This window comes from Coregonus lavaretus (genome assembly GCF_964263955.1).
Source record: "Coregonus lavaretus genome assembly, chromosome: 10".
NCBI lineage: Eukaryota > Metazoa > Chordata > Actinopteri > Salmoniformes > Salmonidae > Coregonus > Coregonus lavaretus.
The window spans coordinates 7177757-7190236 of NC_139997.1; the positions used below are offsets into that span (position 1 = coordinate 7177757).

General features: G+C 43.8%; 1 protein-coding gene across 5 annotated transcripts in view; it reads left to right on the forward strand.

Annotated features, from left to right (window-relative positions):
- Window positions 1-12480, forward strand: part of LOC311136695 (alpha-adducin-like) — a 44090-nt gene continuing 31610 nt past the window's right edge. For all 5 annotated transcript variants that reach the window (XM_084170927.1, XM_084170928.1, XM_084170929.1 and 2 more), the window contains exon 1: window positions 1-130. The gene's annotated coding sequence lies outside the window, so the exon portion shown is untranslated. The remainder of the gene's footprint in view (window positions 131-12480) is intronic.

Consider the following 12480-nt stretch of genomic DNA (forward strand, 5'->3'; position numbering starts at 1 on the left):
ATCGCAGCAACTACATGCAGAAGCAGACCCCTTTCAAAGCAGCAGGGTAGCGGATAAAAATAGTGAAAATAGTAGTCTTGCTTTCTACGAGAAGGTGCTGTCTTTCCAACCGTATTTCAACTAAACGAGGGTAAGTTACAACCGATAATGTTGTTTCGTAGTAGTAAGGTCCGGACAGCGCGAGACCATGTTAATTATTTAAACGTTTTTGTCGTTTCTCTTTGTACAATATGTAGAGACCTACAATGTTTCCATTATTGACTGCGCGTCGCCCAGTGGACTCTTCACAGGGGCGTGTGCGACATATGTTTTTATTTTTTATTCTACTGTAACAATAGTATTATACAGTAAATCGTTTTGTTGCCCTTCGAAGGTTAGTAACAACACTATGTGTTACTTGATCCCACTACCCACCAGTCTCCTTCAAACGCAGAAGTGAGGCTCCAAGGCCACATTTTAGTAGGCTGTTGTTTTTTGTATTTTGCACAGCCAGCAGGATAGGAAACTGAGTTTAGGTCGAATTAGTGCATGTTTACTGTTATGTATTTATCATAACAATATACAATCCATGGTGCGGTATTATCTATTATGCAATGTTATTAGGAAATGTGTTTATGTTTGGCCCTCTAATGGTCCTCTGTAGCTCAATTAGTAGAGCATGGCGCTTGTAACGCCAGGGTTGTGGGTTCGATCCCCGGGACCACCCATACGTAAAAATGTATGCACACATGACTGTAAGTCGCTCTGGATAAAAGCGTCTGCTAAATGGCATATTATAATGACTGGTAACTTACTATGCGTATTGTAGGCCTGAAGACTGAATGGGACAGGAAAGGAAGGAGTCTTTGCCAATAGCCAGATGTTATTTTAGCACTGAACTGTACTGGTGTGTGTTGATATTGTAGGCCTAATTCAACCATGTATAACTTAATGCATGTAGTTTTCCTTGTGTACTGTAATAATAATGAAGTATTTCATTTGAACATCCCACCATTTCATTGTCTATTTGAGCAATCTTCCAATCTCCCAAGAGACTGTTGGAATACTCTCTTTCCTAATGATGACAATCCAGCCAATCCAGTACACATCTTCAGGAATACTCTCTTTCCTAATGATGACAATCCAGCCAATCCAGTACACATCTTCAGGAATACTCTCTTTCCTAATGATGACAATCCAGCTAATCCAGTACACATCTTCAGGAATACTCTCTTTCCTAATGATGCCAATCCAGCCAATCCAGTACACATCTTCAGGAATACTCTCTTTCCTAATGATGCCAATCCAGCCAATCCAGTACACATCTTCAACAACCCAAAGGATAAGGATGCTCTATTAAAAATGGCTTGAGGTGAAATCCTAGTCCTTCTCCGTACATTGTCTGCATCATCACATGGTCACGCAGTGAAAACCTTTGATACGAGCATTAAGTGTTGTTCAGAGGATGAACATGGATGTGTGTGGAAGAAACATTTGTTTTCATTTTCTGTTGGAAAGCGTTTTGCTGCGGTGTGTAATAATGATAAAACCACGATGAATGTGTGCCATCTCTGGCCGTTATACATGTTGATTTTAGGACAACACTGGAGAGCAGAGCAGATTCCACTAAGATGTTGCTTCTCTAGTGTACTAGCTGTAGATACTGTCCATTTTCCAGTCGGTCGGTGGGCTGTAGCCTAATTCCCCTCCCCTCTCTCTTCTCTTTCCCTCTGTGAGGATTAGTAGAGAGGGACTAGGCTAGAAGCCCCGTAGAGATAACTGTGGAGGGGTAACTCCCTGGATTTCGTTATTCTGTTGGAATGAGAGGAACACCCATTGGAGTGGGGCTAGCAGTACCCGACACACACACACACACACACACACACGTTTTTTGTGGTCTGTGTTTGTTTTAGGTCTACTACACCCACCCACACCCTTGACCCCGGTGCGGATGATGATGAAAATGTGTTCCTCGTTTCAACATTATTATTTTTTTCTCTCGCTCTCTTTCCTTCCTTTCTCCAAGTGTAAATGTTTGGCACTGTTTCAGTGCACTGCAGGCAGAGGGTGTATACTGTGTAACACTTAAGAAACAACGTTTTCTGAGGACGTTCTAAAAATGGATTTGACTACCTAGGTTAATATTTACAATATTACCAGGAAAACGTCTCGAACCAGCCCAGTGGCACTTCTGTCCTGGAGCGGGTCACAAGACCACTGCTTTGTCTAACTACTTCTATAGTTGCCACTGGCCCATACGTAGACTCAGGGTCTCGCAGATGATACCGTAGCTATGTAATGACAGTCTGCGTGTCTGAGAGCAACTACATTGCATTCAGGCTGCGCAGAATCACTGATCTACAGATCATCTTGCATCCCAAATAACTATTCATTATGTGGTCAAAATTAGAAGTTCTGTTTCTCACCTTGCTCAAGCTAATCTCCTCAAACTCCCTAAGCAGGGTTTCTTTTCAGTGCTGTTGTTAGACAGTGATCTCCTGCCACTCTCTCTCTCTCCCATGTGACACCCAGATAAAGGCTGAAGAGGACCCTCCCTCCCCAACCCCAACCCCTGTTCCCTCAACACAACACTCTGCCTCAGAAAACCACATTTCCATGCTAACAGCGTCAGCTTTAGACGTTGTTATGAGGAGGCCTTGGTAAGGCCCAAGAGTCTCAACATTTAGCCTGCATTTACATTTGGTAATTTAGAAAACACTCTTATCCAGAGCGACTTTAGTTAATAATTTCTCAATAATCCTTTTATGTGCAAATGTAAAATAACCTTCCGTCCCTCAAAGGACCTCTATGGATTACATTTCAGAAATGATCATTCTAATTTGGGGCCATATTCACAGCCGCTACACAGTCACCTCCTGCTGAGGCTGTGTCCCAAATGGCAACCCATTCCTTACATAATCAGTGCACATATGGGTCCTGTTCCAAAGTAGTGCACTAGTACATTGGGAATAGGGTGCCATTTGGGATGCACGATCAGTCTTGCATAATGATAACACTGCCATCTGTTTAACCCAGGCACTACTCTCGTGTGCTGTAGCAGCCAGCAGGAGGTCCTTTTTGAAGACACTAGTACCCTTTTCACACTACTGGGCCAATCTGTATCAAGCATCGTTGGAATGGACAAGATTTTTAAGTTCCCGCTTCCCTCCTTCGATAGTGAAGCACTCAAACAGTATGTTTTCACTAGATAGTACTTTGTAGTAACAAATCGCATTGCAAAACGATCATAGACTCCTCACCTCGCCTCCTTCCATTAAAAATGACTGATTTTCCAGTGGAAACGCAAGGTAATGAATTAGGAGAAATGCTGCTCCTCCTCTTCCAGCTAACAGTCATGTAATCCCCAGGTCAAGGTCAATCCACCTGATGAACATAATGGTTTGAGAGCTGACCTTTATGGCAGACTGATGATGCTTTATGGCACTGATGAGGGTCCATCTAAGCTTTATCATCTCTGTCCAAAACAAATCAATGTTGGAATGTAGACTTATAATTGATATATGTAGACTTCTAACTCCAATAACACAAAATGACGTTTAACTGTATTTCTAAGAATTTATTTCAAGCCCCTGAGAAATGGCGTATTATATCAGAGTTGTATTATCGGGGAACAGAGGATTATAAATATTTATGTAATTTTTCATGAATTCTGGTTAAATAATGCGACTTGGAGTCGTATTCAATCATAACTTGTTACGAGGATTCTAAGAAGTCAAAAAGCAAGCAAGGTGTTTGCGGTACTGTGCAGTTCGATGTTGTGCGTTATTGGATGCTTTCAGGTTACCAGAGCGTGTCACATAAACGCAGAATCAAACACCGGCATACTGCCCATTACATTTCAATGAGGAACAAGAGTATATAATGCATTCTTCTGTCCGCAGTTCAGACACAGTAGTAGTAGTTAGTTGTCTGAGGCACATGCAGCAGTGGTTTCCTTTATCCCAAGCAAGGATTATTATGGATTCCAGCTTTTGACAGGCATTCACTGCAGAGTTAAAACGAGACTGACTTCGACTGAATTCCTGGAAGGCTAGCATAGTGCAGGGCCTCCTGTAGCTCAGTTGGTAGAGCATGGCGCTTGCAATGCCGGGGTTGTGGGTTCGATTCCCACGGGGGGCCAGTATGAAAAATGTATGCACTCACTAACTGTAAATCGCTCTGGATAAGAGCGTCTGCTAAATGACGTAAATGTAAAATGTGAGAGGGTGTCAGACACACACCACACACTCAGGAAAAGAGCGGGGGGGAGTTTGAAACCAAATATCAGTTTCTTCTCATGGCAAAATCAATTCACTAAGTATGACTTGACTGGCATGTTTTTGGAGCTAACTCAAGTAGTCTTAATCCTTGTTTTGTATTTTTTCTGACCTAGGATATGAACTAGAATGGATGAAAAGGCCTATTCAACAGAACTTCCTGCTCTGATTGACAGCAGCGTAGCAATATGAAATATATGCATAGTCAGCCAAGCCAATTATGTTCCCTCAAATATGACTAATGGGGTGCAGAGTGGGTGTACATAACATTTAATGAGTGAGATGAGCTGAAAAGCTAACTGAAATATTTTGCTATTTTATTATTATTGGAGATCTAAGTCAAGAACACATACGTTCATCTCATTGTAATGGACCCCTACCCTCCCTGTTATCAAGCCCATCTGTAGAGATGGAGAGCTGAACACTACCCTCTATTATCTCTCCTGATGTTCTCTCTTTCTGTCGCTCTCTTTCTGTCTCTCTCTCTCTCTCTCGATGCTCTAATCATTGCCACATGGCAGGATGCAGGCCTGGGGCTTGGAGAGTGGAATAAGTTATGGACAGCATCTGGACTGTTGCAGAATATCTCCAGAGCTGTCTTACTGTAATCAATACTACTGTCTTTTGGCTAGTTTCCCCCAGGGATTCCATGTTGGAATGTGGCCCAGATTGAATCATTCCTTTGATTCCATCGGAAGGTTCTAAATGGTGCTGTTGCATCCGTGAGAGTGCATTTGTAACACATTGATTAGTTAGAACATAAGACCCATTTGGACGACTTGAACGTTGATTTGACAACCTGTGTGTCCCTACTACTAGTACAGTGATGAAATAGATGTAAACTCCCAGTTCACAACAAGTGTGGAAGGTGTTAATAGCACAGTTGCTGTGGACTAGACCTGGGATGTGTATTGTAATGATGGGTTGCTATACTATTACATAATGGTGTAAAAGGCTATCCCAGTTTCCATGGTAATGTGGTTTGTTTCCATAGTGACCACAGTCAACACTACACCCCTGCACACTTCAGATGTGCACCAGTTGTTGAGTAATAGTGGAGAGAGGGGAGCTGTCTGATGGCTGGGGTTAGTACTGTATGTAATAGTGGGGAGAGGGGAGTTGTGTGATGGCTGGGGTTAGTACTGTATGTAATAGTGGAGAGAGGGGAGCTGTGTGATGGCTGGGGTTAGTACTGTGTGATGGCTGGGGTTAGTACTGTATGTAATAGAGGGGAGCTGTGTGATGGCTGGGGTTAGTACTGTATGTAATAGTGGGGAGAGGGGAGGTGTGTGATGGCTGGGGTTAGTACTGTATGTAATAGTGGGGAGCTGTGTGATGGCTGGGGGTTAGTACTGTATGTAATAGTGGGGAGCTGTGTGATGGCTGGGGGTTAGTACTGTATGTAATAGTGGGGAGAGGGGAGCAGTGTGATGGCTGGGGTTAGTACTGTATGTAATAGTGGGGAGAGGGGAGCTGTCTGATGGCTGGGGTTAGTACTGTATGTAATAGTGGGGAGAGGGGAGCTGTCTGATGGCTGGGGTTAGTACTGTATGTAATAGTGGGGAGAGGGGAGCTGTGTGATGGCTGGGGTTAGTACTGTATGTAATAGTGGGGAGAGGGGAGCAGTGTGATGGCTGGGGTTAGTACTGTATGTAATAGTGGGGAGAGGGGAGGTGTGTGATGGCTGGGGGTTAGTACTGTATGTAATAGTGGAGAGAGGGGAGCTGTGTGATGGCTGGGGTTAGTACTGTATGTAATAGTGGGGAGAGGGGAGCAGTGTGATGGCTGGGGTTAGTACTGTATGTAATAGTGGGGAGAGGGGAGGTGTGTGATGGCTGGGGTTAGTACTGTATGTAATAGTGGGGAGCTGTGTGATGGCTGGGGGTTAGTACTGTATGTAATAGTGGGGAGAGGGGAGCAGTGTGATGGCTGGGGTTAGTACTGTATGTAATAGAGGGGAGAGGGGAGCTGTGTGATGGCTGGGGTTAGTACTGTATGTAATAGAGGGGAGCAGTGTGATTGCTGGGGTTAGTACTGTATGTAATAGTGGGGAGAGGGGAGCTGTGTGATGGCTGGGGTTAGTACTGTATGTAATAGTGGGGAGAGGGGAGCTGTGTGATGGCTGGGGTTAGTACTGTATGTAATAGAGGGGAGAGGGGAGCTGTGTGATGGCTGGGGTTAGTACTGTATGTAATAGAGGGGAGCAGTGTGATGGCTGGGGTTAGTACTGTATGTAATAGTGGGGAGAGGGGAGCAGTGTGATGGCTGGGGTTAGTACTGTATGTAATAGTGGGGAGCTGTGTGATGGCTGGGGGTTAGTACTGTATGTAATAGTGGGGAGACGGGAGCTGTGTGATGGCTGGGGTTAGTACTGTATGTAATAGTGGGGAGAGGGGAGCAGTGTGATGGCTGGGGTTAGTACTGTATGTAATAGTGGGGAGAGGGGAGCAGTGTGATGGCTGGGGTTTGTACTGTATGTAATAGTGGGGAGAGGGGAGCTGTCTGATGGCTGGGGTTAGTACTGTATGTAATAGTGGGGAGAGGGGAGCTGTCTGATGGCTGGGGTTAGTACTGTATGTAATAGTGGGGAGAGGGGAGCTGTCTGATGGCTGGGGTTAGTACTGTATGTAATAGTGGGGAGAGGGGAGCTGTGCGATGGCTGGGGTTAGTACTGTATGATGGCTGGGGTTAGTACTGTATGTAATAGTGGGGAGAGGGGAGCTGTATGATGGCTGGGGTTAGTACTGTATGTAATAGTGGGGAGAGGGGAGCTGTGTGATGGCTGGGGTTAGTACTGTATGTAATAGTGGGGAGAGGGGAGCAGTGTGATGGCTGGGGTTAGTACTGTATGATGGCTGGGGTTAGTACTGTATGTAATAGTGGGGAGAGGGGAGCTGTGTGATGGCTGGGGTTAGTACTGTATGTAATAGTGGGGAGAGGGGAGCTGTGTGATGGCTGGGGTTAGTACTGTATGTAATAGTGGGGAGAGGGGAGCTGTGTGATGGCTGGGGTTAGTACTGTATGTAATAGTGGGGAGAGGGGAGCAGTGTGATGGCTGGGGTTAGTACTGTGTGATGGCTGGGGTTAGGACTGTATGTAATAGTGGGGAGAGGGGAGCTGTGTGATGGCTGGGGTTAGTACTGTATGTAATAGTGGGGAGAGGGGAGCAGTGTGATGGCTGGGGTTAGTACTGTGTGATGGCTGGGGTTAGGACTGTATGTAATAGTGGGGAGAGGGGAGCTGTGTGATGGCTGGGGTTAGTACTGTATGTAATAGTGGGGAGAGGGGAGCAGTGTGATGGCTGGGGTTAGTACTGTATGATGGCTGGGGTTAGTACTGTATGTAATAGTGGGGAGAGGGGAGCAGTGTGATGGCTGGGGTTAGTACTGTATGTAGATGAACCAGCCAGTGCTGAAATGTAAAGCCCTGGGCCTGATGCTATGATTGTATCAGTAGCAGATGTTGTCAGTAGCTGCACAGTGCTAGATCCCGTAAATGTTGATAGTGATTTTTTCCCATAATGTATTGAAAACGGTAAGCTGATGACTTCTTTCTGTCTGTCATAGGACATTGGTAACCGGTGGATGGAGGATACCTGCTGTGGGTGTGTCAGTATGGGTTTAAATGGGGAGTGTTTTTGTGCAGCTTCAGTCTTTTTAGTCAGACGACTCGGCGAGTTAACTGAAGTATGTGCAGCCAGCGGCTGACTTCACTTGCTGTCAGAAGTAAGGGTGTGTGAGGAACTGAATCAGTGAATGTTATGAATGTCAGCCATGTCTGCTCGGTTGACTGGCAGTAACATGAGTAGGCCTAGTAGTGTACCATTCAGAACAGGAAACTGATATCAGTAATGCTGTTTTTATTAGCGAAAAAACTATGTTTTTGTAGATTTTTTTTTTGTAGAAAGTAAACCACATTGTGGGTCAATTTCCGCAACAACGTTGAAGCGCGAGGCTGAACTTCGCGAGGAAGAGTCGACTCTCCACCACTACGTCAGCATCATTAACATTTGGAAAATGGCAGAGAAAGGCAAGCAACAGCAACTAAGTCCTGAATGACAATACTTTGACAAGTTAAATGAGAAGGAAACGCAAACTTTGCAAGGTTGAATTGAGGTACAGTAATGGTAGTACAGGTGCAATGCTTAACCATCTGAAAGGGACGCACCGTGAGACCCAAACCGTTGCTGGCAGCAGCACAGCTGCATTGTGAATTCACGTGGAATTTTAGGATAATTTTTTTTTGTTTTAATGGAAAACCGTAACGACATTTTTTTCATTTGTCACATCCCTAGTTTTCAATTTATAACCATGATCAGAAAATGTAGCACAACACAAGAAAAATAGCACTATACGTCAAATTCTCAAGAAGCTGCAGTCTGAAAGGGAATTGAATTGATAGCCACTGCTTGCTAGTCTGGTCACGACTATCTCTTCAGAAGATTCCTGGTAGGACTCTAATAGTTTCACAGCATTATGACGTGACAAAAGCAGGAAGTGTATTTCATCTCCTGTACTCTTTCCTAGTATAACATTTGGTGTAAAAAACAATGTCCTTTATAGAGGGCAATAGTAATGGCGTCTTTTTGTAGGCATTAACGAAGGCTAACTCCGCCATGGCTCATTGGCCAAAGCCAATGTTTTTTTTTTTTTGGATAAACGCCTATAAATAAAGTCAGGCTTAGGAGATCATATGTTTTGTTTTATAAGATCATCTCAATCAGCTAATGTAACTTTTTGTGAATTTTGACGAATTTATGTAATCAAACCAAGGACGTAAAGCACCAAGGCTTCATAATTGATCAAGGTCATGTTAACTGACTGGTGTTATCTCTGAGTCAGGGGGGTTAAATGGAACAAAACATATAAGAGCTCCTAAGCCTGTGTTTACAACAGACCTTATTTTTAGCGTTTATCCCCATTCATTTCCCCAATTGGAATGACCAACGAACCAGAGGTAGAACAATTCTAACTAATTTAATAGAATGGCTTAATGACTTAATATAATGACTTAATATAATTCATTAATAGAGTAGTAATTATATTTCTATGGGCGGGCTCTTCCTTGGGTTCTGTAAGCGAGGTCAAGGCTGTATACCTGAGCTGACCCCCCCCCCCCCCCCCCCCTCCTTATTCATTTAGCATACAGGACCGACATGGAGGACTGAATATTTATCCAAAGCTACTCTAAACTGTGGAATAACATGGAATAGAACAAATAAACTCCGTAAAATCGGACATTTAGAAAATGGTTTACATTTTTTATGACTTAGAAGTGATATAGCTACGGTAGTCAGATTTTATTGTACAGTAAGATTTGGCCAAAATGAATAACAGTTGATGAAGCCATTTTGCAGACCCTCTCTGTGTTCCCAAGGATGTCAAATAAAGTCTAGAGCGCAGGGAACAGCAGCATTGCAGCAGTGTAGCTGTTGCTGCCTGGAGACGGTGGGGATCCTATTACACAATGCCTCAGTTATTTCCTGAGCTTGGCTGCTGCAGCAGGGATACGGATAGTGATGGTGGGCACTCTGTTAGCTCTGTAAGCACTTAGTTCATGTTGTTTTAGCTGTGTGTATCTACCCCCATTTTGTGTGTTTTCGTCCTTCTTAGTTTGAAGAAGTACACTTCCAAGTCAAAAGTTTGGACACACCTACTCATTCAAGGGATTTTCTTTATTTTTACTATTTCTTACATTGTAGAATAATAGTGAAGACATCAAAACTATGAAATAACACATATGGAATCATGTAGTAACCATAAAAGTGTTAAACAAATCAAAATATGCTTAGCATATGTGGGAACTCCTTCAAGATGGTTGGAAAAGCATTCCAGGTTAAGCTGATTGAGAGAATGCCAAGAGTGTGCAAAGCTGTCATCAAGGCAAAGGGTGGCTATTTGAAGAATCTCAAATATAAAATATATTTTGATTTAACACGTTTTTGGTTACTACATGATTCCATATGATTTTACATTTTAGTCATTTAGCAGACGCTCTTATCCAGAGCGACTTACAGTTAGTGAGTGCATACATTTTTCATACTGGCCCCCGGTGGGAAACAAACCCACAACCCTGGCGTTGCAAGCGCCATGCTCTACCAACTGAGCTACAGGGGACCTATACATATGTGTTATTGCATAGTTTAGATGTCTTCACTATTATTCTAAAATGTAGAAAATTGTAAAAATAAAGAAAAACCCTTTGAATGACTGACTAGGTGTGTCCAAACTTTTGACTGGTATTGTACGTAATCTAAAAGAATCTCGACCACAGTTAGAGGTTACAATGGAGTCAGCTTGCTTGTTGTCTATATCAGATGCCAGGGACAGTGTATAATTACCCAACATTTTTTTTTTGTCCTTTAGTTTGTTGAAGCTTTGTATAAACAGATACTTTTACTCAACCACAGTTGCTTCTATGAGGAATCAGATTTCGTCTGTGATGTTCCCTTCCCACGGTACTGGCACCACAACGTTCACAGAAGATCCTCAACAATCAACAGTGCTGAGTCAGTCAGAGAGTGGATGACCCAGAGCAGAGCTAAGAGACCGAGACCATTAAGGGACCGTTCCATTCCTGGACACAGAAGCCAATGGCTGTGTCCCACATGGCACCCTTTTCCCTATAGTGTACTACTTTTGAGCAGGCCCTTATAGGCCCTTAAAGTAGTGCACTATATAGGGAATAGCATTCCATTTGGGTCTCTGGCAAGAACCCATTCTCTACCAGCCAGTGCAGCATTATCCACTGTTCTGTTGGACAATAAATAGGAAATTCGTGATACAATCGGATTAGTAACAGGCCAGAGGTTCGAGGTCTTTTTTGGCCCTAATGAGATTGGCACAGGAAGACCTTTTTCATGTTGGTATTTGGTAGCCTGAAATCCAAACTGTGAAACAGAGTATATCAGTATGGATTCCAGACTAGTTCCTTTGTATTTCGTGGGTGTAAATTACTCCAATCAAAAGAATCCCTCAGGTCAGAAAAGAGAACCATAGCTTCAATACTGACACTAAAACAGTGTAGAAACGCTGCATATATATATATATATATACCATTTGTATGGATGAAGCATGTATCATCATGGGTTTTCTCTTCTTCTTGATTTCCCCCTTTTCTTTGCCCCCAAACTCTTCTCAGTTAGTCTCTGGCACTAAATGGACTGGGCCCATATATCTCTGCTGTGAGGGCTGGATTGTTTGGTCCTGGCTAGTAGTTATCATAGCAGCCCTGTGTCCAGTTTTGGCTGAGATTTGCTCTAACTGCTGTGGACTGAGAAGGACTAATGGTCTACAGTGGTGTCTGCCGTGCAGCCCGGAGACGGTGGTGTCTGCCGGGCAGCCCGGAGACGGTGGTGTCTGCCGGGCAGCCCGGAGACTTATTATATATTTTTATTTATTTAACTAGGCAAGTCAGTTGAGAACAAATTCTTATTTACAATGACGGCCTACTCCAGCCAAACCCGGACGACGCTGAGCCAATTGTGTGCCGCCCTATGGGACGCCCAATCACTGCCACTCGGGAGCTCCCAAGACGGTGGTGTCCAAAGAGGCCTACTTGAGTTGTCAGACTTCCCTAGCCTTGGGCCCCGCTCAAATACTGTCACAATGATTGATCCCCATCCTTTTCTTTCTTGAGGTAGTCACTGGTCTAACATGATTGGATAGGTTGGATTAAAGAGGAATCCACTGCATTGAGTTCACCAATCATGTCAGATCAGGGATTGATTACTTCACTGAAGGGAGGAAGGAAGGATGCACATTACGTTATCCCCTCAGACAGCCTTGATAGAAATGAGCCTGGATCAATCGACTCCAGCCGCTCTACGTTGATTCTCAAATGAAAATCTCCGTGTGATGTCTGGCAGCGTGAGACTACTGTCCTCTGTCTCATATCCATCTCGCCCTGATATCAATGCTGTTCTGTGTAAATGGGAGATGGTGGTGCAACCTGTCCTGTGCCATTCATGTATCGCAACAACAAGCTCTCATAGCTCTGCTATGCAACAGAATCACTGCCTTCCACTCTCTGGACAGATAATGGCATTTCACTGTAACTCCCTTACTCACTGTGTTAGCAACGTCAATGTTTGGTTGGTATGCTGATAAATGGATACATTTTCATTTTATCCCCTGTAATGATGACAGTTGAGTGTCTGTTTTGTATCTAGACTGACTAAACCAGAGGAAATGGACAGGAAATCAATAAGCCCTGGGGGGTGTGG